Source organism: Miscanthus floridulus, chromosome 9 (genome assembly GCF_019320115.1).
Source record: "Miscanthus floridulus cultivar M001 chromosome 9, ASM1932011v1, whole genome shotgun sequence".
Lineage (NCBI taxonomy): Eukaryota > Viridiplantae > Streptophyta > Magnoliopsida > Poales > Poaceae > Miscanthus > Miscanthus floridulus.
This window is the reverse complement of record NC_089588.1, coordinates 123,122,093-123,147,216: the sequence shown is the minus strand read 5'-3', so window position 1 is coordinate 123,147,216 and position 25,124 is coordinate 123,122,093.

Sequence of the window (25,124 nt, the reverse complement as noted above, 5' to 3'; positions counted from 1 at the left end):
TAGTTCAGAGCACATGGGATGGTTGCCGAGCAGCGATGACTCTATCAACCTCGTGACGTCCTCAAGCTTTGGCGTTGCTCTATCTTCAGAAACATTCTTCTAGTACCTTTTATGTGCAGCATCCTTGTGGATGACCATGCTTATTAAAATTTTTATGTGGAGGGCTTTCTCCCACAGAGAGGCCATAGATGTGTATACTAGCTTGAGAGAACGAAGTGAGAAATAGCAGCAAGAGGGTGGCAATACTTGGTGTTGAGAGGCCAGCTCCCGGCCGAGGCCCATTTTATAGGGGCTATCAGTCATGGTACATTTTTGTTTTTGAACTAAAGCTTTCGAGGTAGGTGGGAGCAGTGCTCCTGCGGTGGTGGTTAGCGGGAGCACTATTGGCCTGTGAGGAGCATCTAGACATCACTATCGGTTTTAGTTTAAAAACCGACAGTGAAGGTTGGCTTCTATGCTAGTTCTGGGAACCGACAGTAATGGGCCCTGCCATGCTGACACCGAGCAGCTGGGCTGCCTGCCATCACAACCTTTTTATAAAAAATATAAAAAATTTCCCAAGCCTAGGATTCGAACCCAGGTCTCAGGGTTCTTAGTTTGGAACTTTAACCACTGCGCTAGAATAGGGATTACGTTAGAATTAGTTGTACATTTTCTTTTATCTCATGCACTACTACTACATAATAAATGAAAATAAAAAAAGTTTGGCTCATCTGGGATTCGAGCGCGGGTCACAGGGTCGAGAGTGCATGGCCTTAACCACTGAGCTAGTATAGAGAGTTCAGTTAGATTGGTTTTATTTTTTCTTTTAATCCTGCCGTAACGCACTACTAAATAATAAATGCAAAATCAAAAAAGTTTGGCCCACTTGGGATTTGAGCGCGGGTCTCGGAGTATAGAGGGCGTGGCCTTAACCCTGAGTTAGGATAGGGAGTTCGGTTAGTTTGTTTTTCTTTATTTATTTATTAATAGAAATAATGCAGTAGGTTTATATTCTAAAGTAACACAAAAAATTTGTGCCTTGATTATTTAATTCTATGATAATTAATTAATGGTCTATAATTATCAAATAATAGTGTTTCTGAACATCATCTCAATATTTGATTACATAGTCAATAATTAAATTATAGAGATGAGCACAAAATATAAATTACATATTTAGTGCGAATTACTGATACAATGTCTGAATAATGATTACATAGTTAATAATAATCTAACTATCTTCATCGGGTCCAACAATGAGGGCCTCATCATGATCACGCCGGTCGTAAGCAGGTTCGTCACCCGCTTCAAGGATAGGTAGGGGTATGTTCGCCCTGAATGTAGGTATTTCCTGATAGCCCTTGTAGTCTTCTTCGACCATCACTCCATCGACACCGACAATCTTCCTTTTTCCTTCCAGGACTACATTTAGCTTTGCTTTTGTCTTGTTGTCCCCTTCATAGAAGATTTGCATAATGTCTTTTGCAAGGACGAAGGGGTCGTCTCTGTATACGGTCTTGGTGAGATCAATGGTAGTGAACCCTTCTCTGTCAGTGGTGATTTTCTTGAGCCGGACCCACTGATAGCGAAAAAGCTACCTTCAACCGACTGTAGTCTAGCTCCCATATCTCCTCTATGAAATAATAGTATGTCGCCTGCACGTTGTCATTTTCATCGTGAGCATCAAAACGAACAACACTATTTTGGTATGTGCTCTTTCCATCTTGCTTTTTTATGTAAACATGTAAATCCAATGATCTCATTCCCTTGGTACTTAAGCAATATACTCGAAGTTCCCTTAGCTAAGATATCCAGCTGATTACCCAATGTTGTTCCAATCAAGCGGCATTGCAACCAGCTGACAAATTCCTCCTTATGTTTTTATCAAGCCAAGCCTACGACCTGCTCGGATACAAAGTTTGCAGCGATTGCCTATGCTCATCAAAGTATGGCATCACATCCTCTGCTTGCTAGAGAACAGCAAATTGTGCCTGTCTGAAAGAAATGGGGTTATCTACTGTGATAGATTTCTCCCCAATCATTCCTTTGCCACCTAGACTTCCCTTGTGATGAGATTCTAGAACTCCGACCCTATTGATGTCCAAATAATATGTGCATAACTCAATGGCCTCCTCCATTGACCATCCTTCAACCATGCTCTCGTCTGGTCTAAATCTATTCCTAACATACCTCCTGAAAACTTTCATCAACCTTTCAAAAGAGAACATCTGATGTAGGTACATTGGGCCAAGGGCTCTAATTTAGTCAAAAAGATGAACGAGCAGATGCACTAAGATATAAAAGTAAGTTGGTGGAAAAGCATTTCAAGCCTAATGAGAGTTTTGGCTATCTCGCTATAGTTGGTCCAGCATGGACACATCAATGACCATTTTTGAGATCGCGTTGAAGAACGAGCACAACTTTATGATTGGGGCGCCAACCTTTGAGGGGAGGATACCACGCAGGGTAATAGGGTGCATTAGAGTAATAATGACATGACAATCATGGGCCTTCATACAACCATAGTTGAACTTGAGTTCTCTCATGTTCACTAGCCTCTTCGGGCGGGACTTTGAGTTCATTGAAGAAAGAAATAAGCGCACGCTTTTCTTCCTTCTTCAAGGTCCATGATGCAATCAGAAGTTTGAACTAGCCATCCTCTAGCACCACAGGATGCAGCTCCTTCCTGATTACCAAGTGTTGAATGTCCAGGCATGTGGCTAGTGAATCCTAAGATGTCCCCCCGGTGTCCATCAAGGTGTTAAGTGTGTTACCACACACGTTTTTAGTAATGTGCATGGGATCAAGACAATGGCATACACTCAGCACTGCCTAGTAAGGTAGTTTCTAGAAAACCATTTTTTTTCTTCTAGACGTTCCCATCAGGCGCTGCTACTTCATTGTGCTTTTGCCAAGGACAACCTCTAGTTTGTTGACTTCTCAAAGTATTACATGCCCATCTTGATATTTTGGAGGTAAGCGTTTCTCAATAGTCCCGTCAAAATCTTTTCTGTTCCTACGATAAGGGTGATCCTTAGGTAGGAACCTACGGTGTCCCATATAAACTATCTTTGAGTTCTTTGGCAGATGTACCGCATCAGTGTCGACCAAGCACTCAACACATCTAGTATAGCCTTTTGTCTTCTCTCCGGACAAGCAACCTCGACCTAGTAGGTCAGTGATTGTAGTGATAAGTACCACCTTGATCATGACATGTTCCTTTTTGTACTCAACCCAAACATCTTCCATACCCTTTTCAAACATCTCCACTAGTTCTAGAAACAAATTGATATCATTCCTAGGTTGTCTTGGCCCTTGGATCAATGGTGGCATCTAGATGTACAACCGCTTCATATAGAGCCAAGGTGGAAGGTTGTATATACAGAGCATCATTGACCAGGTGCTATGATTGCTTCTAACCTGGTCAAAAGGATTTATCCCATCTATGCTCAAACCAAACCAAAGGTACCTTACCTCTCACCGATGTTCTTATAGAACATAGTATTGACTGTCCTTCAGTCCTTCCCATCGGTGGCGTGCCTCATCATTGTATCTTTCTTACACTCTTTACCATGCCAGCGCAACAGCTTGGCTGACTTTGCACATGCAAATAGCCTATGCACCCAGGGAGCTATAGGGAAATAACTAACGACCTTCACAGGACCACCTCTGGTCTTGGTACCCTCATCTGATGGCCCTTCCTTGTATCGTGGAGCTTCACACTTGGGGCATGCATCCAAGTCTTTGTATTCATCTCCACGGTACAATATGCAATCATTGGAACACACATGGATTTTTTTAACCTTGAGGCCGATGGGGCAGATCATTTGCTTGGCTAGGTATGTCTTTTATGGCAACTCTTTTTTTCTAGGGCATTCTCCTTATTATACCTAACAACTGATCGAAGCCTTTATCTCTCAATTCGTTTGTCGATTTGAACTCTAACAGCATGATGTCGGCTTCCAATTTGCTCATTGGCTATTCTTATACAATGGTGTTTTGCCATCTTGTCTCATTTTCTCTAGCTTTCTTAGCTATCTTTCACTAAGATATCCGGTCTCTACATTATGTAGCAGCTGAAAATGCCATTGTTATCCTCTATGTCATCAGCTAGCATGTTCCTAAACACATTCATTAACTGTGGCCATAGGTTCCGTGTTGACACCGGGTTCCTCGTCAGCATCGTGGATGGCTATGTTAGGCATGGCCACATTAGGCATGACCACATCATTATCATTTTCCTGTGGAACATTTACACCAACCTCACCATGCATAGTCCATATTGTATAGTTTGGTATGAACCCCCTGGTAATCAAGTGCATTCGTACAGACTCAATTTGAGCCCATTTCCTTTGATTCATGCAATTTTTGCATGGGCAGAAGACAGGGTTCCCATTCTTGGCATGTGCTTTGGCATTGGTGATAAATTGGCTGACGCCATGCATGTACCGCTTGTCCGTTCAGGACAGATGCAATCACTCTCGATCCATCTACTGAACAAAAAAAATATTGAGACAGTAATTACAAATACATTAATAAGAAGTCGAGCTTCATGAACAACAATAGTAGCTTGAAAGTACCATTTATTCTACACTTATTTAATTTAGTCACCCTATTTTTGGAAAACATTATTGTACACTAATTATTGGAAAATTGAAATTGTTAGCCCCGGCCATATAAATTGAAAATCATAGCCCCATAAAAAACAATTATTGCATAATAATGAAGAACAATTATTCTACTCGATGCCACATAAAAATGGAGACACTAATTTTTTTTAAAAGACTAAAATTTGAGACATGACCATGAACAACAATATGGCTCCAAACAATGTGTTGGTAGGTGACACATGGATTAATTTGCTCACCAAAATTATAAAAGAATCTACTCTACTCTTATTAAGAACTAATTATAGCATCACATACTAACAATGATCTTGACCACCATGTAATTAGCTAGGATTTTAAATGTGTTCAAAGACACCAACCTTTTGGATGATGGATTCACCATAATTTGCTTGCAAGCCTTGCACAAAGTCCAATTGGAAAAGTGCTCTCTAGAATGGAGAAAGAACTAGAATGAGAATCAAGCAATATAGCCATCAAAACAACGCTAATTCAGCAACAAAATCAAAGGAGTGGATGCTTGTTACTAACCTTAAAGCAAAAAGATCAAGCCATTCTTCCAAATTCAAGAGCTAGCTTCACGGTGAAGAGTAGCCGCAACAATGGAGGGAGTGGTCCAAACGCGTACCTCTGTGCTCGGGATGGAAGAGAGGAGGAAGGAAAGGACGGCGCTAGCTTTTTGTACTGCTATTTTATCACCGTCGGTTCTTGGCTCGAACCAACAGTGATAGCACCAAATCACTGTCGGCTCTTGGTTAGAACCGGCAGTGATAAGTGACCGCCAGCTCACTGCCGGTGCAAGCCACAAACCGGCAGTGATGTGGTCCTCCACTGCCGGTTTTAGCCCAGCACCAATCATTTTCTCATTTTCAAGCTTGGAACCGGCAGTTAAGGTACATCACTGCCGGTTCTCATAAATTCGACAGTGATGTTCAAATTTGTAGTAGTGAATCATAGTTTAAAATTAAGCCAAATCATAGAATAAAGTAGTTTTTTCACTTAATAAACAGTCCACTTAAATAGTTCAAAGTAAATCTAACAGTGCACTTAAACAGTACACTTAAACACTTCCATACAAAGATACAACAAATCATAGTCTAATAAAAATAGTCTCTCTCAATGGTGAAGCATAACTCTATGGTGAAGGCTCCAGTTTACTACTTGCAACCTGCACACATGCAAAACTTAGAAATAGATTAAACAAAACAATTTAACAAATGTACATTGAAACAAAACTCCACCTAATAGAGAATAAATATCCTTGGTTTTATTCCGACACGCCCTCCTCGGTCTACAATCAATTCCCTCCACTACACCAGATTTGCACATCACTGCCGGCATCATCACTGTCGGATTTGTGAGAACCGGCAGTGATGTACCTTCACTACCGGTTATGAGCTTGAAAATGAAAAAAATGATTGGGGCTGCGCTAAAACTGGCAGTGTAGGACCACATCACTGCTGGTTTGTGGTTTGAATTGACAGTGTTTTGGTGGCCACTCATCACTGCCGGTTTAAGCCAAGAGCTGACAGTGATTGGGCTCTATCACTGTCGGTTCTAGCCCAGAACCGATGGTGATAAGCCTACAACACAAAAAGGCTGCAGTCGTCCTCTCCTTCCTCCTCTCTTCCATCCCGAGAATAGAGGCGCGCGTTTGGACCCTTCCCTCCATTGTTGCGGCTGCTCTTCACCATGAAGCTAGTGCTTGGATTTTGAAGAATGGCTTGATCTTTTTGCTTTAAGGTTAGTAACAAACATCCACTCCTTTGATTTTGTTGCTTAATTAGCTTCGTTTTGATGGCTATATTGCTTGATTCTCATTCTAGTTCTTTCTCCATTCTAGAGAGCACTTTTCCAATTGAACATTTGTGCAAGGCTCAAATTGTGGTGAATCCATCATCCAAACGGTTGGTGTCTTTTAACACATTTAAATTCCTAGCTAATTATTCTATGGTGATCAAGATCATCTTTGTTAGTATGTGATGCTATAATTAGTTCTTAGAAGTAGAGTAGAATAGATGTTCTTCATTATTGCGCAATAATTGTTTTTACTATGATTTTCAATTTATAGGGCCGGGGCTACCAATTTCAATTTTCCAATAATTAGTGTACAATAATGTTTTCCAAAAATTGTACTTTCGAGCTATAATTGTTGTTCATGAAGCTCGATTTCTTATTAATTCTTTGTAATTACTATCTTAGTATTTTTTTGTGTAGAGATAGATCGAGAGTGGATGCATCTGTCCCGAATGGACAAGAGGTACATGCATGGCATCAGCCAGTTTATCACCGATGCCAAAGCCCATGCTGGGAATGGGAACCCTGTCTTCTACCCATGCAAAGATTGTAAGAATCATAGGAACTTTCATCAAATTGAGTCTATATGATCGCACTTGATTATCAGGGGTTCATGCCAAACTATACGATGTGGACTATGCATGGTGAGGTTGGTGTGAATGTTCTACAGGAAAACGATGATGATGTGGACATGCCTGACGTAGTCATCCACGATGCTGACGAGGAACCTGTTGTCAATACGGAACCTATGGCCACAGTTAATAATGTATTTAGGAACACGCTAGCTGATGACACCGAGGATAACGATGTCATTTCTTAGTGGCTACTTAATGTAGAGACCGGATGTCTTAGTGAAAGATAGCTGAGAAAGATAGAGAAAATGAGACAAGATGGCAAAACACCATTGTATAAGAATTGTCCAATGAGCAAATTGGAAGCCAACATCATGCTGTTAGAGTTCAAATCGACAAACGGATTGAGCAATAAAGGCTTCGCTCATTTGCTAGGTATAATAAGGAAAATGCTCCCAGAAAAAAGCGAGTTGCTAGAAAAGACATACTTGGCCAAGCAAATAATTTGCCACATCGGCCTCGAGGTTGAAAAAATCCACGCATGTTCCAATGATTGCATATTGTACCATAGAGAAAAATACAAAGACTTGGACAAGTACCCCAAGTGTGAAGCTCCATGGTACAAGGAAGGGCCGTCAAATGAGGGTACCAAGACCAGAGGAGGTCCCATAAAGGTTGTTTGGTATTTCCCTATATCTCCCCGGGTGCATAGGCTGTTTGCATGTGCAAAGTTAGCCAAGCTGTTGCGCTGGCATGGCGAAGAGCATAAGAAAGATACAATGATGAGGCACCCCACCGATGGGCATAACTAGAGGACTATCAATACTATGTTCTATAAGGACATCGGTGGAGAGGTAAGGCACCTTTGGTTTGCTTTGAGCACAGATGAGATGAATCCTTTCAACCAGGTTAGAAGCAATCATACCACCTGGCCATTGACGCTCTGTATATACAACCTTCCACCTTGGGTCTATATGAAGCGGTCGTACATCCAGATGCCACTACTGATCCAAGGGCCAAGACAACCTAGGAATGACATCGATGTGTTTCTGGAACCAGTGATTGATGAACTAGTGGAGATGTTTGAAAAGGGTGTGTCGGATGTTTGGGACGAGTACAAAAAGGAACATGTCACGATCAAGGGAGTACTTATCGCTACAATCACCAACCTGTCAGGTCAAGGTTCATTGTCCGGAGAGAAGACAAAAGGCTATACTGGATGTGTCGAGAGCTTGGACGACACTGATGCGGTAAATCTGCCAAATAACTCAAAGATAGTTTATATTGGACATAGTAGGTTCCTACCTAAGGATTGCCCTTACCGTAGGAACAGAAAAGATTTCAACGGTACTATTGAGAAACGCTTAGCTCTAAAATATCAAGACGGGCCTACGATACTTCGAGAACTCAACAAACTAGAGGTTGTCCTTGGAAAGGGGGATAATGCAGTAGCAGCGCCTGATGGGAGCATTTGGAAGAAAAAAATCGGTTTTCTGGAAACTACCTTACTGGCCATTTATGAGTGTACACCACTGTCTTGATCCGATGCACATCACTAAAAATGTGTGCGCAAACACTCTTAACACCTTGATGGACACCAGGGGGACATCGAAGGATTCACTAGCCACACGCCTAGAGATGCAACACTTGGGAATCAGGAAGGAGCTGCATCCCATGGAGCTAAAGAGTGGCTAGTTCGAACTTCCAGTTGCGTTATGGACATTGAAGAAGGAAGAAAAGCATGCACTTATTTCTTTCTTCAATGAACTCAAAGTCCCGACGGGCTACTGTGCGAACCCGAAGAGGCTAGTGAACATGAGAGAACTTAAGTTCAACTATGGCCCTATGAAGGCCCATGATTGTCATGTCATTATGACTCAGCTGCTCCCTATTTCCCTACGTGGTATCCTCCCCCAAAGGTCCGCGCCCCAATCATAAAGCTTTGCTCGTTCTTCAACGCGACCTCAAAAAAGGTCATTGATGTGTCCACGCTAGAGCAGCTACAGTGGGACATAGCTAAAACTCTCATTAGGCTTGAGATGCATTTCCTGCCGACTTACTTTGATATCTCATTGCATCTACTCTTTCATCTTGTTGACCAAATTAGAGCCCTTGGCCCAATGTACCTACATTAGATGTTCCCTTTCGAAAGATTGATGAAAGTTTTTAGGAGGTATGTTAGGAACAGATTCAGGCCAGAACGGGGCATGTTTGAAGGATGGTCAATGGATGAGGCCATTGAGTTCTGCACATATTATCTGGACATCAAAAGGGTCAGAGTTCTAGAATCTCGTCATGAGGGAAGACTACGTGGCAAAGGAACGATTGGGGTGAAATCTGTTATAGTAGACGACCCTATTTCTTTTAGACAGGCACAGTTCGCTGTTCTCTAGCAAGCTAAGGGTGTGATACCATACATTGACGAGCACATGCAATCGCTGCAAACTCTGTATCCGAGCAGGTCATAGGCTTGGCTAGATAAAAAACATAAGGAAGAATTTATCAACTGGTTGCAACATCGCTTACTTGGAATAAAGTTGGGTAATCAACTGGATGTCTTAGCCAAGGGACCTTCGAGTACATATCTTAAGTACCAAGGGTATGAGATCAATGGATTCACATTTTACACAAAAAAGCAAGATGGAAAGAGCACATAACAAAATTGTGGTTTTCGTTTTGATGCTCACGACAAAAACGGCAACATGCAGGCGACATACTATGGTTTCATAGAGGAGATATGGGAGCTAGCCTATGGTCCATTGAAGGCAGCTCTTTTTCACTGCCAGTGGGACCGGCTCGAGGAAATCAACACTGACAGCGAAGGGTTCACTACCGTTGATCTCACTAAGACCGCATATAGAGATGACCCCTTTGTCCTTGCAAGAGATGTTATGCAAGTCTTCTATGCAAGGGACAACAAGACAAAAGGAAGGCTAAAAGTAGTCCTAGAAGGAAAAGGAAGATTGTCGGTGTCGATGGAGTGATGGACGAAGAAGACTACAGGGGCTATCAGGAAAAATGCCTTCATTCAGGGCGAACGTACCCCTACCTATCCTTCAAGAGGGTGACGAACCTGCTTACATATGGCTTGATCACAATGAGGCCCTCATTGTTGATGCACCTAAAGATAGTTAGATTATTGTTAACTATGTAATCATTATGCACATAACCGTGAAGGATGTTTGATCCTGATGAAACTCTCATCTCCTCTCCCCTCCTCGTTAATACTCTGCCAACTCAGCAAATATGCCGACGCATCATAGCAATTAATGACAATGAAAGTTATTTAAAACTACCATTGAGACTGACCTTATTACTATTCAAACACTCAATTAGACACCGAACGTAACATTTATAAACTTTACTCTCTAAATTTAAACACCAGCTAAATATAAATATAAATATATATGTCTAGACTTCTGATAGAAAGACATTGGGGCGGCCATTCTCTTCCGAGCTACTACTAATAGTGTGGGATCCATAGCTCCTCGGCGCCACTGGTCCCCAACCAGTTGGTAGTCCTTGCTCGCAATACTCGAAGGAACCCAGCCCATAGTCGGCATTGAGCAAAGGTATAGTAGCTCCATTCTTCCTCCAAACTTCATTGATCATTGATGTATGTGCTCCTAGAGATATGAATGGGAATGCCTGTGGCTTGTGTGTTGATTGTTGAGTGATCCATTTACTTGATGTGTGTACTGTTCTAGTCTCCATATCAGGACGAGATGAAGAGGAACACTAAGAAGGCCACGGAGAAAGAAGGTGCACAGAGAAAATTCATTTAATAATTTATAGGCCACGGAGAAGGAAGGTGCATAGAGAAAATTCATTTAATAATTTATAAAATTGAAATAAAAAATTTGGGCCGCCTAGGACTCGAACATGGGTCTCGGGGGCTAAGTTGCGGAGTCTTAACCATTGAGGCAGTCGGAGGAATTTGAAAGGAAGGGATTGATATGTTGTCACATACATCGATCCCACCCACCCACAAACTCTCACAATCTTATTTCTCATGTTTCACTATGGCTTCTCAAGAAATCAACTCTCTCTACGTGATTTGGTCATGGCTCCTGTATTTTTCAATGGTATTGATATGTTATCTTCTCCAATATTCTATATATATTCATTTGATCTATATTTATATTCATGTTTCTTTGCATTCTACATTTATATATATTCTTATTCCTTGCATTCGATCTATATTTAATTATGTTGCCACATTTTACTTGGAAAATTGTTTTGTGCATATATTTTATGTTCCTATTTTTTGGCATTTTATCGATCAGGTGTTATGAACAATGGACCTCCCCCACCACAAGAACCAGGTTTCCACCCTGGCGATGAGACATTCGCTCCTAATGTGGCCATTCCATGGTTCCTGTTCCAGCTATTGTATGAAATATTTTTCAACATCTTTTGTTTTTTATGCTAACAAATAAGTGTAATTAGTTTAATATCATTGTTGCATACATATATGTCACAGACTATATCCTCAATAGATTGGCTACAAACAACACTTAGCTAGTTCTTTATCTCGGACATCGTTGAGAACATGGTATCTAATGCAAGTGGTCGGCTATGGACGTGTGAACTCAGTTTTTCCATCCCTTTGAGGGGTGCAAATCATCGGAACCATAAGCGCCCAATTCAGTGCCGTGCGCATATGTTTGGTGGCACTTCGACGTGTTTGCTATGATGTGCCTGATTTCTCGCACTTCAAGGCACTTGCTTTGAATGTTGATGATATCCCCGTCCCGTAAGCAAGCGAATGGTTTGCGAGCTACAACCGTGCGGATGTGGTAAAATGGTCACTTATACCTAAGTCGTGGTTATTTGTTGTTTATTATTGTAACAACATTCTCTAATATTTTTCTTTTTCTTTGCATGCAGATTGTGCTCCAGGACCTTACCTATACTGCATGTGGCTTGTGGGCCGTTCTAGACCAAGCTACGGAGCAACTCGAGTATGATAGGGACTTCTGCAATGGTAACCTTGGCCAGCTCACTATAGAAGGACGTCAGTACTGCATAAGGATTACTAACAGGGGTAGTGGTCGTTCAGTAGGTTATATCTATGGCCGGCCATTCTTTCGGTATTGTGAGGCACGAGAGAGTGCACTCATATGGGATTGTACTTCATCGATACAAGCGGATACATAATCCGTGACATCAATTACCATATATTGCTATAGAGGCATGTTAGTGTGCGTGGCCCGATCGAACCCGGCAGTGATTCCGATAGTAATTAATGTTTATTAGGATGTTTTCAAGGTCGTAGTTTAATTGGGTTCTAATTTTAATTCGTACGGCTTTGTGTGTTTAATTATTGTCATGCATGTAATTCGTGTAACATTTGTTGGGCAACTAGAAATATACATTCTGGTGTCATATTCATCTCAAACTTTTTCTTAGGCTTCCACGTGCCACGTGTGAAGGAAACACCTAGTTTGGGATTTTCTGGAGATGGTTTGCTACTTTCTGAGGTTTAATTGAATTTCCGCACAACGACACCGTTTAATTATAGGTTGCACTGAGTCTACCCACGAAAAGATCTAAAATGGTGCTAAACTTTTACATGGGCTCTAATGTGCCCTAGGGATAAGAATTTTGTGGAGGTGGATGACAAAATCTATTAGGTCCAAGATGAAATTCATCCGCTTTTATCTCATTCGGCACAGAGAAAAATATAATAAATAAAAAAACTGATCAGAAAAACCTCAGATCCTGTGTGGGGTCTTAATTTGGGTGTACATGCTTGCCAAAAAAATTTAAAGCCATTTCGATATAGGCGGAGTATACATACTTCACAGAGGTACATGTGTCTTATAATCGAACCATGACTATACACATAGATTATCAAGGTTTCTGTGGTTCATAGGCATTCCGGTGTCGTATTCATCTCAAACTTTTTCTTAGGCTTGCACGTGCCACGTGTGAAGGAAACACCTAGTTTGGGATTTTTCGAAGATGATTTGCTACTTTCTAAGGTTTAGTTGAATTTTCGCGCGAAGACACCGATTAATTATAGGTTGAACTGAGTCTACCCACGAAAAGATCCGGAATGGTGCCAAACTTTTACACAGGCTCTAACGTGTCATAGGGATAAGAATTTTGTGGAGGTGGATAAAAAAATCTATTGGGTCCAAGATGAAATTCACCCTCTTTTGTCACATTCAGCACAGAAAAATATAATAAATAAAAACACTGATCAGAAAAAACTATGATCCTGTCTGGGGTCTTAATTTGGGTGTACAATCTTGCCAAAAAAATTTCAAGCCATTTCGACATAGGAATACATATGCTTCTATTTATTTAGTATATAAAAGAATTTTGTTTAATATATATCAACATCACTATCGGTTTAAAAAAACTAGCATTGATGAGAATAAACCGACGGTGATGTTGGTTATCACTGTCGGTTTATTTTGAAAACCGACAGTGATATATAAAAAATTAAAAAAAAATTGTGCTATCCCTCGGGTTCGAGCTCGGGTCTCGGGCTGCAGAGTTCAGAGACTTAACCACTGCGCTAGTATAGGATGTGTGCCAAGGGTTATTTTTTTTCTTTTTGACCTTTAGGCCGCTTAATAAATTATAAAATAGAACAAAAAAATTTTGAGCCACCTGGGACTTGAACACGGGTCTCGAGGGCTTAACCGTTGCGCTAGTAGGAGTTCGAAAGAAAACTAAAAGTTATCCTACTTAACACCTAACTGTTACACCACTTCACTGCCGGTTTGGAGAATGACCCGGCAGTGATATACCCCCATCACTGTTGGTTTATAATCAGAACCGGCAGTGACGAGCTATTTCCCAAAGTAAATTAATAATTTATAAAATAGAATAAAAAATTTAGGCTACATGGGACTCGAACACAGGTCTCGGGGACTAAGTTGAGGGGTCTTAACCGTTGCGCCAGTAGGAGTTCGAAAGAAAACTAAAAGTTATCCTACTTAACACCTAACTGCTACACCACTTCACTACTGGTTTGGGGAATGACCCAGCAGTGATATACCCCCATCACTGTCGGTTTATAATTAGAACCAGCGGTGATGAGCTATCTCCCGAAGTAAATTAATAATTTATAAAATAGAACAACAAAATTTGGGCCGCCTAGGACTCGAACATGGGTCTCGGGGGCTAAGTTGAGGGGTCTTAACCATTGAGCCAGTAGGAGGAGTTCAAAAGAAAACGAAAAGTTATCCTACTTAACACCTAACTGCTACACCACATCACTGCCAGTTTGGGGAATGACCCAGCAGTGATGTACCCCATCAACGTCGGTATACAATCAGAACCAGCAGTGATGAGCTACTGGTATAAAAGAGGCGCGGTTTGAAATTATCCAAATTCATTTCAACCCCATGCCAACCCCTCCCCCCATGTCGCCGGAGCACCACCCCGCGCTAGAGCACCGCCCCATGCCGTCCACCGCCCCACGCCATCCACCGCCCCAAGCCGGAGCACCGCGCCGTCCGTGCCTTCATTCCTCGTCCACGACGCTGGCTGTGCCCCTCCTCCTCCACGCGTACACTCCCACCGCCGAGGCCCTCAGGAGCACGCTGACAGCTGCTTTCCCACTCCCACGGTGAGTGCATGGCTCACTGCCCGCTATGTGTCTGATGAAATGTCCCACCGTGTTGCTGCTTACTTGAATCAGTAGAGGTGTTGTTGTGAATCAGTAGAGGTGGTGTTGCTTACTTGAATCCAGTAATACTTATTTTGGGTGAACATTTGTGTAACACATTTTTACCAATTCACTTCTAAGAAGAAAAAAGTTGACTTGTGTCTACAGTAAGTGACAGTATGTGATTATGTTTCTTGGCTATTCATGTACTGCTGGTCAGGGGCGAAGCTAGAGCAAAATGATTGGGGGTGCACCACTTAATTCATAACTACACTAACCGATATGATGTTCAATCAAAAATAGCATAACTAATGTGCAACTACCATATTTTAATATAAAATTTGACTTCTAGCAATAGAGATGAGATTTTGGTCCAAACATAACACTCACCATTTAACAAAAAGAAGACAACATTGATCACTTTAGTGTAGTCATCATTGATAGAATCCCAAAATCATGAACAAAACATGCCCCCATTTAGCAAAATATGTGATCCAGGAGACCATGATGAAGATCCCACTAGCCTAAAAGGAAAGGAAACAGATAGGTCAGTTATTTAGCAAATAAACTATAGAATTTTCCATTAATAGTAGATGCATTGCATTACCTATCAGATATCATATTTACGCCCTTTTCCTTCCATTGTCATGAAACATTGAACCACAACCTCATTGTTCACTTTCTTCATTTCTTCTTTCTCTAGATAGCAAATAAGTCTATGACTCAAGTGTTGATCACCCATGCGATTAGACAAAGTTGTTTTGACAATCTTCATTCCTGAAAAGCATCTCTCAACTGTTGCAGTAGTGACAGGCAATACTAGCAAAGCAATGCACATAATAAGTTGTTTTACTTTCTCTCATGATCAATGATTGCAAAGTGAGTATTTTATGTGTATTATGTGATTTAGTAAAATAGACTTTGCAGCCCTACAAAATTTTTATTTGAAATGTAACCTAGATTACTTGGAGGATGAGTAACATGCTTTTATTTGCATTCCTAGAAACCTACTTCAATGTTTTGTTTGTTGTAGGCTAGGGTGTCCATGCCTGTCCAAAGTAAAGTATGCTTGCTTACTTGAGAAATTCACATGAGCACCCCTGTTGCTAACTATTAACCAATGACATATGATGCTGCATGCTAGCAAGTATGATTACTAAACCACATTGATCTCCGAATAATAAATAGTCCCATTATTGAGGTATTTTTTTATCATGTCAAGGATAAAGAACATTAAATAGATTTAGTTTGGCCATATAACTTGAATAATAACTCTTGTTCAGTGAGTTACCATTACCACTTACCACATGTCTAATTTACTTAAATGTATAGGCAACCATGGCATGGTATGTAGTGCATGTTGGTCACATGCCTAGGATTTATCGAACCACGGAAGATTGCTATGCTCAAGTCAATCACTACCCTGGTCATTTGCACAAAAAGTACAACACAGAAGCTGAAGCTTTCAGGGCCTACTATAGTCATCCGGCCTACCTTGCAAACCATGGGCAACTGGCCTACTATTGTGACATCCGACCCAGTTTGGAATTTGGCCCATAGTGGCCCATATGCAAGTTAACGAGATATTGTGGAGAGTTTAGTCCCACCATGGTTGTTAAAGGTGGGATAGACCAACATATAAGGCTTCTAAAGTCCATCCCACCATCCCCGGGTTAATCCTTTTACACGAAGCGAGGACGAAAGCGTAAGTGGGATGGTGGTAGGTGTGGTTCGCTCAGCGTGCAGAGTGGATCTAAGCCGTTTGGACTCTAGGGCATTACAACTATGGTCTAATGAATGCAAACCATGGCCATCCACTACCACTGGAGATTGAAGAGAAGCCACCCGCCGGAGATGTGAAGATTAGGAGAATTGCTCCTTGGTCTTGGAAAGATGTCATGCTTTTATTTATGGCTATGGTCATTGCTTTTCTTATTTGGAAGTTGATGTAGGCTTAGTTTCATAGAACAGTAGGTGGACTTTGTTGTATGTGGTCAATCAAACAATGAATTTGTTCTAGGTGAACATATGCTATTATTTGACTTTGTTGTATGTGGACTTATTATTAGACTTTGCATTAAACATATTATATATATATGAACATAAGCTATTAGTAGTTGTCCACAGCAAAAACTAACCACGATCGTATCACAGCCACTGTTCGCCTAAATGGTCATTTAGCCCGTTTAAACACCGTGTAAACGCTACACGGTGGTGCGCCGTTTCCGTTTAATCACCCGTTTACCCCGTTTAATTGGCCGTTTAGCCCGTTTAATGGGACGTTTTGCCCGAATAATGGCTAAACGGTAGGTGACCGACTGTTTACTGTTTAGCGTTTAGGAAAACACTGGTCACAGCAATGACTCATCGTCGCCTGTTACCCCATCGCCGAAGAACAAATCGACAACAAGAAGCCGCTGATATCGCTGGGACAGGAGAGCCGCATGATCCGACAAACGGTGATGGTGTCAATCAGAATGGTGAGAATGAGCAGCCATAGACCCCGTCCAGCCTGCTCGATCTCGGTCAAAATAACCAAGATGGCTAGGTAACTTTGGTATCATGTGACTATGTAGCCACATACGCTAATCAATTAAGAGGGTCATAGCTTACTTGGTGTCTCTAGTAGGAGCCTCCGCCAGCCAAGGAGCCAGAGGGTTCAGGTAGCAGGAAGGCCAGATCCAAGCGAGGCATGTCAAAGATTCATGTTGGTAGGAATGCACACTGGCACATTACTGAGTGTGATGAATTCGAGGATCCACTCTCACCGCATATAGCTTTGACCAAATACAAGACTATCCTCAGGTTACTTGTTAGGGATTCATCCCGATTAGGTACAGGAAGTGGATTGGGAAAGATGATGATCCGTGGAGGGTTCCCAAAAGTGAGAAGGATTACATATGGGATATAAAGATCCCAAAGTATTTGACTTTCCCAACAGAGTATGACAAGGAGTTAGTCAAGAAAAAAGCAAAAGAAATTATGAGGACATGCTTCAAGAATTTCAAGGGGACATTGTACAAGAATTTTGTCCTCCAAAATAAAGAGCCAGATTTCGATGGTGGACTGTTTAGTAAGCAGAAGGACTTCTGGCAGGATTTCAAGGAATATAGGTTATCCGAGGAGTACTTAGAACTGAGCAGGAAGAATAAGGAGAACTCACAGAAAGCGATGAATCCTCATCATATCAGCTCTCATGGCTACACCAAAAAGATGCCAGAATTTGAAGCAGAACTTGAAAAGATGGATCGCCTTGCCGAGAAAGATGTTTAGGTTGAGACCACCGATTGGGAGCCAAGATCGGTAATATACTGTATGGGGAGGAATGTACACCACGTAGAGGACGGGAGCTTTAGCTCCACAAATCAACCCATGAGCGAACTCATCCAGAGGATCTCCCAGGTAACTGAGGAAGTGAGGCAAGGGACTTGCACTTCTAATAGGGAGAAAGACGTGCTCACCCAAGGACTTGGAACCAAGGAGCACCCTGGTCGCACTAGAGGAACCAGTGTTGTTCCTTAGAAACTAGCATTCCCCTAAGAATCTAACACTTACCGGAGCCGCTCGAGGGGTAGAGCGGATCAGGAGGCAGAGTATTTGAGGCGACTAAAAGAGATGGAAGAAAGAATGGATGCACGGATTGAGGCGACTATTGAAGAACGAGCCCAGCAAAAATTGTTGTCCAAGGGGTTAGGAGTACCACAAAACCCTACTCCTACTGCCTTTAGCCCATAGTTTAGTGGTCGTAGCAGCTGCGGATCGACCCTACTCAACGAAGAAGATGTGAATCTGCCTCATTCGGTGGATGGCATCACTGAACTCGTCAATGTCAAGTTGTACATCCATCAGGAATGGACAAAGGACAAGGTGGCGGTCGGCTAGGCCTGGCCTATGGGAGACGGGACCATTAATGGTCGCCCAATTCCATAGGGGTACACTCATGTCACCATTGATAGAATACTTAATAAGAAGTATAACAAGATACACATTGAGTACCCCGTAGCGGAAGACAGGCCAAAACTTGGTCATAACAAGGGCTCTCAAGTGGCCTAGGGCAAGCACTTCATTAAGCTTGACCACCAATTGTCCTCTGATGATGAGGACAATTGCGAATCTTCACCCACCCACGACGATCACTCACCATCTCCCAATAGAGATCACTGTCGTCCTTATCCTTTTCCATCACCCCGAGAAGACAGAGGTCTCCTTCTATTCCTCCTTGTCCGACTCCATCTTCATCAGCCCTGAGAAAAGAGAAGACTCCTCCTCCTCCTCCATCTTCATCAGCCCCGGGAAAACAGAATTCTCGTCGTCATCCTCCTCCTCCTCCTCCACCTCAACCCAAAACAAGATCAAAGGCATCCTCGTAGTCGCAGAAAAGGTCCTTGGATTCAATCGCTAATGCTCCCAAAGTGGACCAACCAAAAAAAAGGTTGTTCAGTGGCAGCGTTACAAACTTGATGGAAGGAAAATATACAGCACACATCTCGAAGGAAGATTGTATTAGTTTCTTCAATCTCTATGCCTCACTGCCTCCATTTTTCTTGAAGTCCGAATTTGAAAGACAAACACAGAATCAATACGCTACAACAAGAGCCGATGAAATACACAATGAAGATTTAAGAAAGATACAGAAGTTCATCGAAGACAACCCCAAATTAACCATGGAAGAGGCCGTGACCATCTATTATGATGTACAAGAGACGGCAACACCGGCAATGAAATATGAAAAGGGCAATCTTTTGGTTCCCGATCATGAGTATAAAAATTTGACAACATATATGCACCAGTTGCATGAATATTACATGACTCAAACAACAAAGACAGAGGACTTTGGTTTTGAGGTTATTATCCGTTCGCCACATGTTTTTAATTATCATGAAGAAGAGAAATTCGATGTCGAGTGGGAGTGCTTGTTCTAGCTATATCAGAAATGCTCTCTCGATACACAAATGTTAACGCTGTGGACTATGTAAGTACCCTACACGCAAGATATTACAATTAACTACTCTCTCGGGACATAAATTGTTAACTTTTGAGTATTTCCCATGATTTTATATGGTGTATAGCAAAATTTTGCATTCTAAAAAACAAATAGGATAACATAGGCTTCTTAGACCCCTTGCGAGTCAATGAGAAGACATGTCTAGGCCTCCATGGATGTGACGTGGAAGACCTGAAACAGAGATTGGTTGTTGTTTTCGACGAATTCAAGATGAAGAACAAAACACACATACTTCTAGCCTACAACTACGAGTATGTGTTCTCGGCTTTTAATTTTATGCTTCTTTTTTCGTTAAGATTATTCGATAACTAGGATTCTATGATTGTAGCCACCATTTCATCTTCATTTGTGTTAATCTTGCCAAAAATCTGATCGAGGTGTGGGACTCGAAGAAAAAACCATTTCATCATCTAGATGCACTGGTGGCAGTGCTGAATTAGTAAGTGATCCTAATAACATATTATTTTCTAATCACATATACCGCTTTCTAACGTTTCTCCTTTTAATGTTGCTCAGTGTTCGAAGAAGACATATCGGTGGGACATAGGTCCCATTCAAGGTTATCAAAATGGAGGGGAAGTACCTAAAACAGCTGGCGGGAAACAATGAATGCGGGTTTTATGTAATGTGGGCAATGCTTCGCTACATCGGCGGGAAATCGGAAGAAGCCGATAAGTTGGTGTGTATAATCCCCATTTCATTTATGTCGGTTAATCATTCAATAAAATGATTTATTGATTCCTCTTTGGATATCATCTTTTTTGAATGACAATGAAAGAAATATAACCACGAAAGACTGTTAGACATAGAGATCGTCGCGCTGCAATCGGAGCTAGCAAAATTCATCTTAGCCGAGGTATTGGAAAAAGATGGAGTATTTTCCATTGCACAATCCGTGAAGTTCAAAGACCAGTATGGCCCAGAGAGGCTCGCCAGATTATTGTAAGAAGTCCAAGAAGCATTGCACAATCTGTGAAGTCCGAGAATATTTCTTTTTTATTTTGAGGGATCGAGATCTTGATAAGAACATTTGAACTGTAACCGTAACATTTGAAATGTTTAATATTGATGAACCTGTCGTCTAAGTAGCGTATATAAAGCCAAACCCGATTCCACGAAAAATATAAATTAAAATAAATTATAAAACAATAAAATGCGAGCGTGACATCACTGCCGGTTAGCAGGAAACCGACAATGTTGTCGTAAACATCACTGCCGGTTAGCAACAAACCAGCAGTGATGGCACTACCGGCTGGAGCCACAAACCGGCAGCGTTGACTTAGCCATCACTGCCGGTTCTTGTCACAAACCGGCAGTGATTCATACGATAACACTGTCGGTTCAAACACAAATCGACAGTGTTGGTGGAAATAAACTCTACCGGGTGGTCTTATGAACCGGCAGTGTTGGTGGAACTAAACTCTGCCGGTTGTGTATAGAACCGGCAGTGAAGTTGAAGAACACTGCCGGTTTGTAGGAACCGACAGTGATAGCTTACCCTCATCACTGCCGGTATGGTTGTGCCGGTTCAAAATCCAACAGTGATAGGGTATTTTGAACCGGCAGTGACGTGCAATTCTGACGTAGTGCTCCCCTACAAAATAATAATAAGCATGCAAAAATACTTGGAAATATTTCAATATGTTAACAGACAAAAATGGACACAACAATGATTTAGAACCTGCTAGCGCGGTTTCATTATCACCATGTGTTTCTGGAGCAGGACATGGATTGGAAATCCTCTCTTCTTTCAGCCCTTGCTGCTTCTTAGAGGAAGGGATCTTATCTTCATCTATCAGCAAGCACAATTAGTCAATCAAATATGTTAATATGCAGATTTCTTGAAATATCAAATTACTTCTACCTAAAGAACACTAAGGCTAACCTTCTTCGTCTACATCAGTGTCTCCTTTGTCATCAGCCCCATTATCGCTATCATCCCATGTTCCAATATCATCGCTCTCACTCTCACTCTCACTCTTATTTTCATCAAACTCATCCTCCCCATCCTCACTTGCCCCCTTCTTTCTTTTATCATGCACTAGTCCAGCTTTCCCTCGCTCTCTCTTTCCAAGAAGACTCTTTTTAGGCACTAGTCCATAAGATTGTTCAGCTTTATGATCAACAACAGAATCTGGTTCATTGAGGCACTCTGTAATTGGATTGGTATGATCAAAAAGTGCACAATCTATCATATCTTGAATAGGATCTGCAAACTTTTCCTTCTCAAGTTGATCATTAGCTTCAAGCTGTTGCACGCGTAGCTTCAGGTTATGATTCACATAGACCAACTTATGAAGTTTAATGTAGCACAATGTGAACAGTAAGCAACATATGAAAGTTCATTATGTACCTCCAAGTAGGAACCATCAATACTTTCTCCTGTTGGGCATGGAACCCCTTCACCAAGCTGCTGAGTCAGCTTAAATGCACCCCAAAAATAAGGACAATTTGCTTTCCTCCTGGCCACACTATTTGCTTGAAAAAACTTGGACCATGCTCTGCCTAGTTTATCCTTGAGGTCGGGATTTAAGGTGACATTAATTCTTGGTTGCACAGGAGCTCTACTGCATGCTAGGTCTATGTCAAACCCCACTCGTCTCTTGGATCCAGACTTCTTCTGAAACACGGTGTCAATTCTTCTCTGGTTGCCACCGCCACATCTTGAGCTGGTAGCAATATTCCTTATGTTGGTTTTATGAATTGATCTTTTCAGTACAAACTGCAACTGCCCTTCCTCATCATTAGGAATATCATCACCATAATCATTGATTGTAACAACATCTTCTACTCCAACAGACCGTGCAATTTCATCATCAATTCTTTTCTTTCAAGCCTTGTTCACCGCCCTTGTTCTCTTCCCTTCTGTTCTGCTTTCCTCCATACACTTCCGCACGTCCTTTGCACCTTCTGGCATGCTTCCACATTCCCAATGATCCCCACCAAATGTTCTTTGAACCAGGTTGCACCTCCACCTGAGAATGCTCTATTGTAGTAGTGACATTTGAATCCAGATCCAAATGGTATACCATGGGTCCATACACTATCAATGGCTGCACAAAATAACAGGTCTAAATTAGCTAAGTGACTAAATCTAAGCCTATAAGCATATCTCAGATGTATGACTACCACAAAGACATGGAGAGTAACTAGTGGATTCAATAAATGAGAGAAGCAAGCACAAAATAGTAAGTGCAAACCCATTTCCATGTACGACTACCACATGGACATATGTTGTCGACAATTGTTTGCATTATATTAGTCACTTCTTTCCAGCCGATACACAAAGCTCATCTTTAACTTGGTTGTTGCTGCTCGATACTCATGTTTGACACAAGTATTAATGCTGTACAGACAAAACTACGCAGATTAATGCTTTGCTCAAACTAAAAGGCTGACCAAGAGAACAATTTATCTAAAACATAAAAACAGCAACTAAATTCTCATGGATCAGGTAAATATCCCGTAGTTAAATAGTAACTAGTAGATCTAAATCTCTTGTGCTTGTGCATGTCAAAATTGCCTGATTCAGACTTGTTGCTTGCATGACAAAATTGGACAGGTATATAAATTGTGCAGAGCATGCACAAAGTGATCTGTACAAGGTTCAGTAGCATTCAAGTACTAATATACTCAGAACGAGACATCCTTGATAGAAAAATGTAGGCTTTGTGCTTATGAAATTGCAAGATCGAAAAACAATTGTACAGATCACCTGTCGAAGCATTCCTCTTGCCTACAGCAGCTTTCTTGGTGGCTCCTCTTGCTGTGCCGTCAGCATTGGCTCCTTTCCCGCAAGCATCGACAGGGAGTCTTCCTCTCGTGTCATCCATGTACCTGCACGCAGTAAGTATTCCGATTCAGTGTGATGACAAGAGAAGCCACGCCTCGATCTGGCCGTCCAGGTACAAGAACCTGATGGCGAGGTCGGCCGGGGGCCGGGGCTGGAACAGAGGCAGGTGCCAGGCGGCGGCGGTGGCTGAGAGTCGAGGAGAGGGAAATGAATTTGTAAACAGTTAGGGTTTCAGCTCAGGTATTATATAGTTGGGAAGGAATTACTGGCCCGGTCCTACTGTGTTGGGCTAAAAAAATTCAAAACAGGCCGAAATGTTTTCACCGGTTTGGGCTTTTAACGGACAAGGCCGGCAGAAACGAACTCCGCTGAAATTCATGAATTTCGCCAAAATTCATGAATTTTGTGCCGAAATTCTGAACTATGCCATCAATTTCCTGTCTAGTCTTGCTATGGTCTACTTGTGCTGTAGTCTAATACAAATGAAGCTATACGAAACATCCGAGACGAACAAGCGAAACCGTGCAAAAGTGAAGTACCACCAGTCTATAGGATCTCGCTCCTATGTTGTCCAGCTGCAAACATTTGTAAGTAATGGTTGTATTTTATTGTTACTTTTGCCTTTGTATATATATAAATAGAAACTCATGTGCAATGTGAATAGAACGAGAACAAGAGGAAGGCCGCAGAACACGATCAAGGACTTGATGAACAACATGATGATCCAGGATTTGAACAACATGGTCGACTTGATGAAGATGTTAATGCTGTGTAAGTCTTCAAGGACTTCCATACCAGTATGAAAAAGGGCGTGAGCGATTCTGCAAGAGCAACAATTGTAAGTACCTTCATTTGCTTTCCTTGAAATCTACTGAACCCATTGCCATAAAAGAAGGAAACACAACAGGAGCCTAACGTGGCAACATCATTTAATTTTGTAGTTCCAATGTTACACCATTCAATATGGTACTTGTACATTGTGCTTATGTAATCTCTATCGATAGTAGGCTGCAAAAGACCTATGCGTTGTGCTTATGTAATCTCTATTAGCAGTCGTCTGAGGAAGTCCTATGCATTACTTGTTATGAATTAATCTCTTGGGTTTTCAGTTGAAGTCCTCTTCCACTATCTGTAACCTAATGTTTTACTGATTGAATTTCACAGGAAGCTATGGAAGCTATACAAGCAGAACCTATTGCTGATGGGCAGCAAACAATGACTAGTGCTGATGTTGTTTCTAAGGTTCTCTTCCTCTACCAGGGCAAGTGTCCCTCCTAGGCAAGCAGCAAAAACCTTTTTTCGAAGAATGCTGGTATCCTAAGAAGCTCCACCAGAGCATAGACATCGGTGGAGATGACACTTCGGGAGTAGCTTGCTAGTGAATAGAAAAGTATATCTGAGCACGTCGAACTAGTGGATAAACTAAAGGTGAGGACAGAAAAGGCTGAAAGGGAGCTTGAGGAATTCAAGCAACAACAACAGGAGGAGTACAATAGGCTCAGTGAGCTAGTCTTGCGCTTAAGCTCTCCTGGTAATTAACTCTCTGTCTTCAACTCCTACACTTTATGTGGTGAACATTTGTGGTTTGTTGTGTGGACGCATGTGATGGTTTGATGTTGTGATACTCTGTCAGTGGTTCGCTGCTGACGTGTGAAATGTTAATTGTGGTTATTTGATTTCTAGGCTAAATTGTTATGTAGTCAATCTATGCAGTAGTGATGAT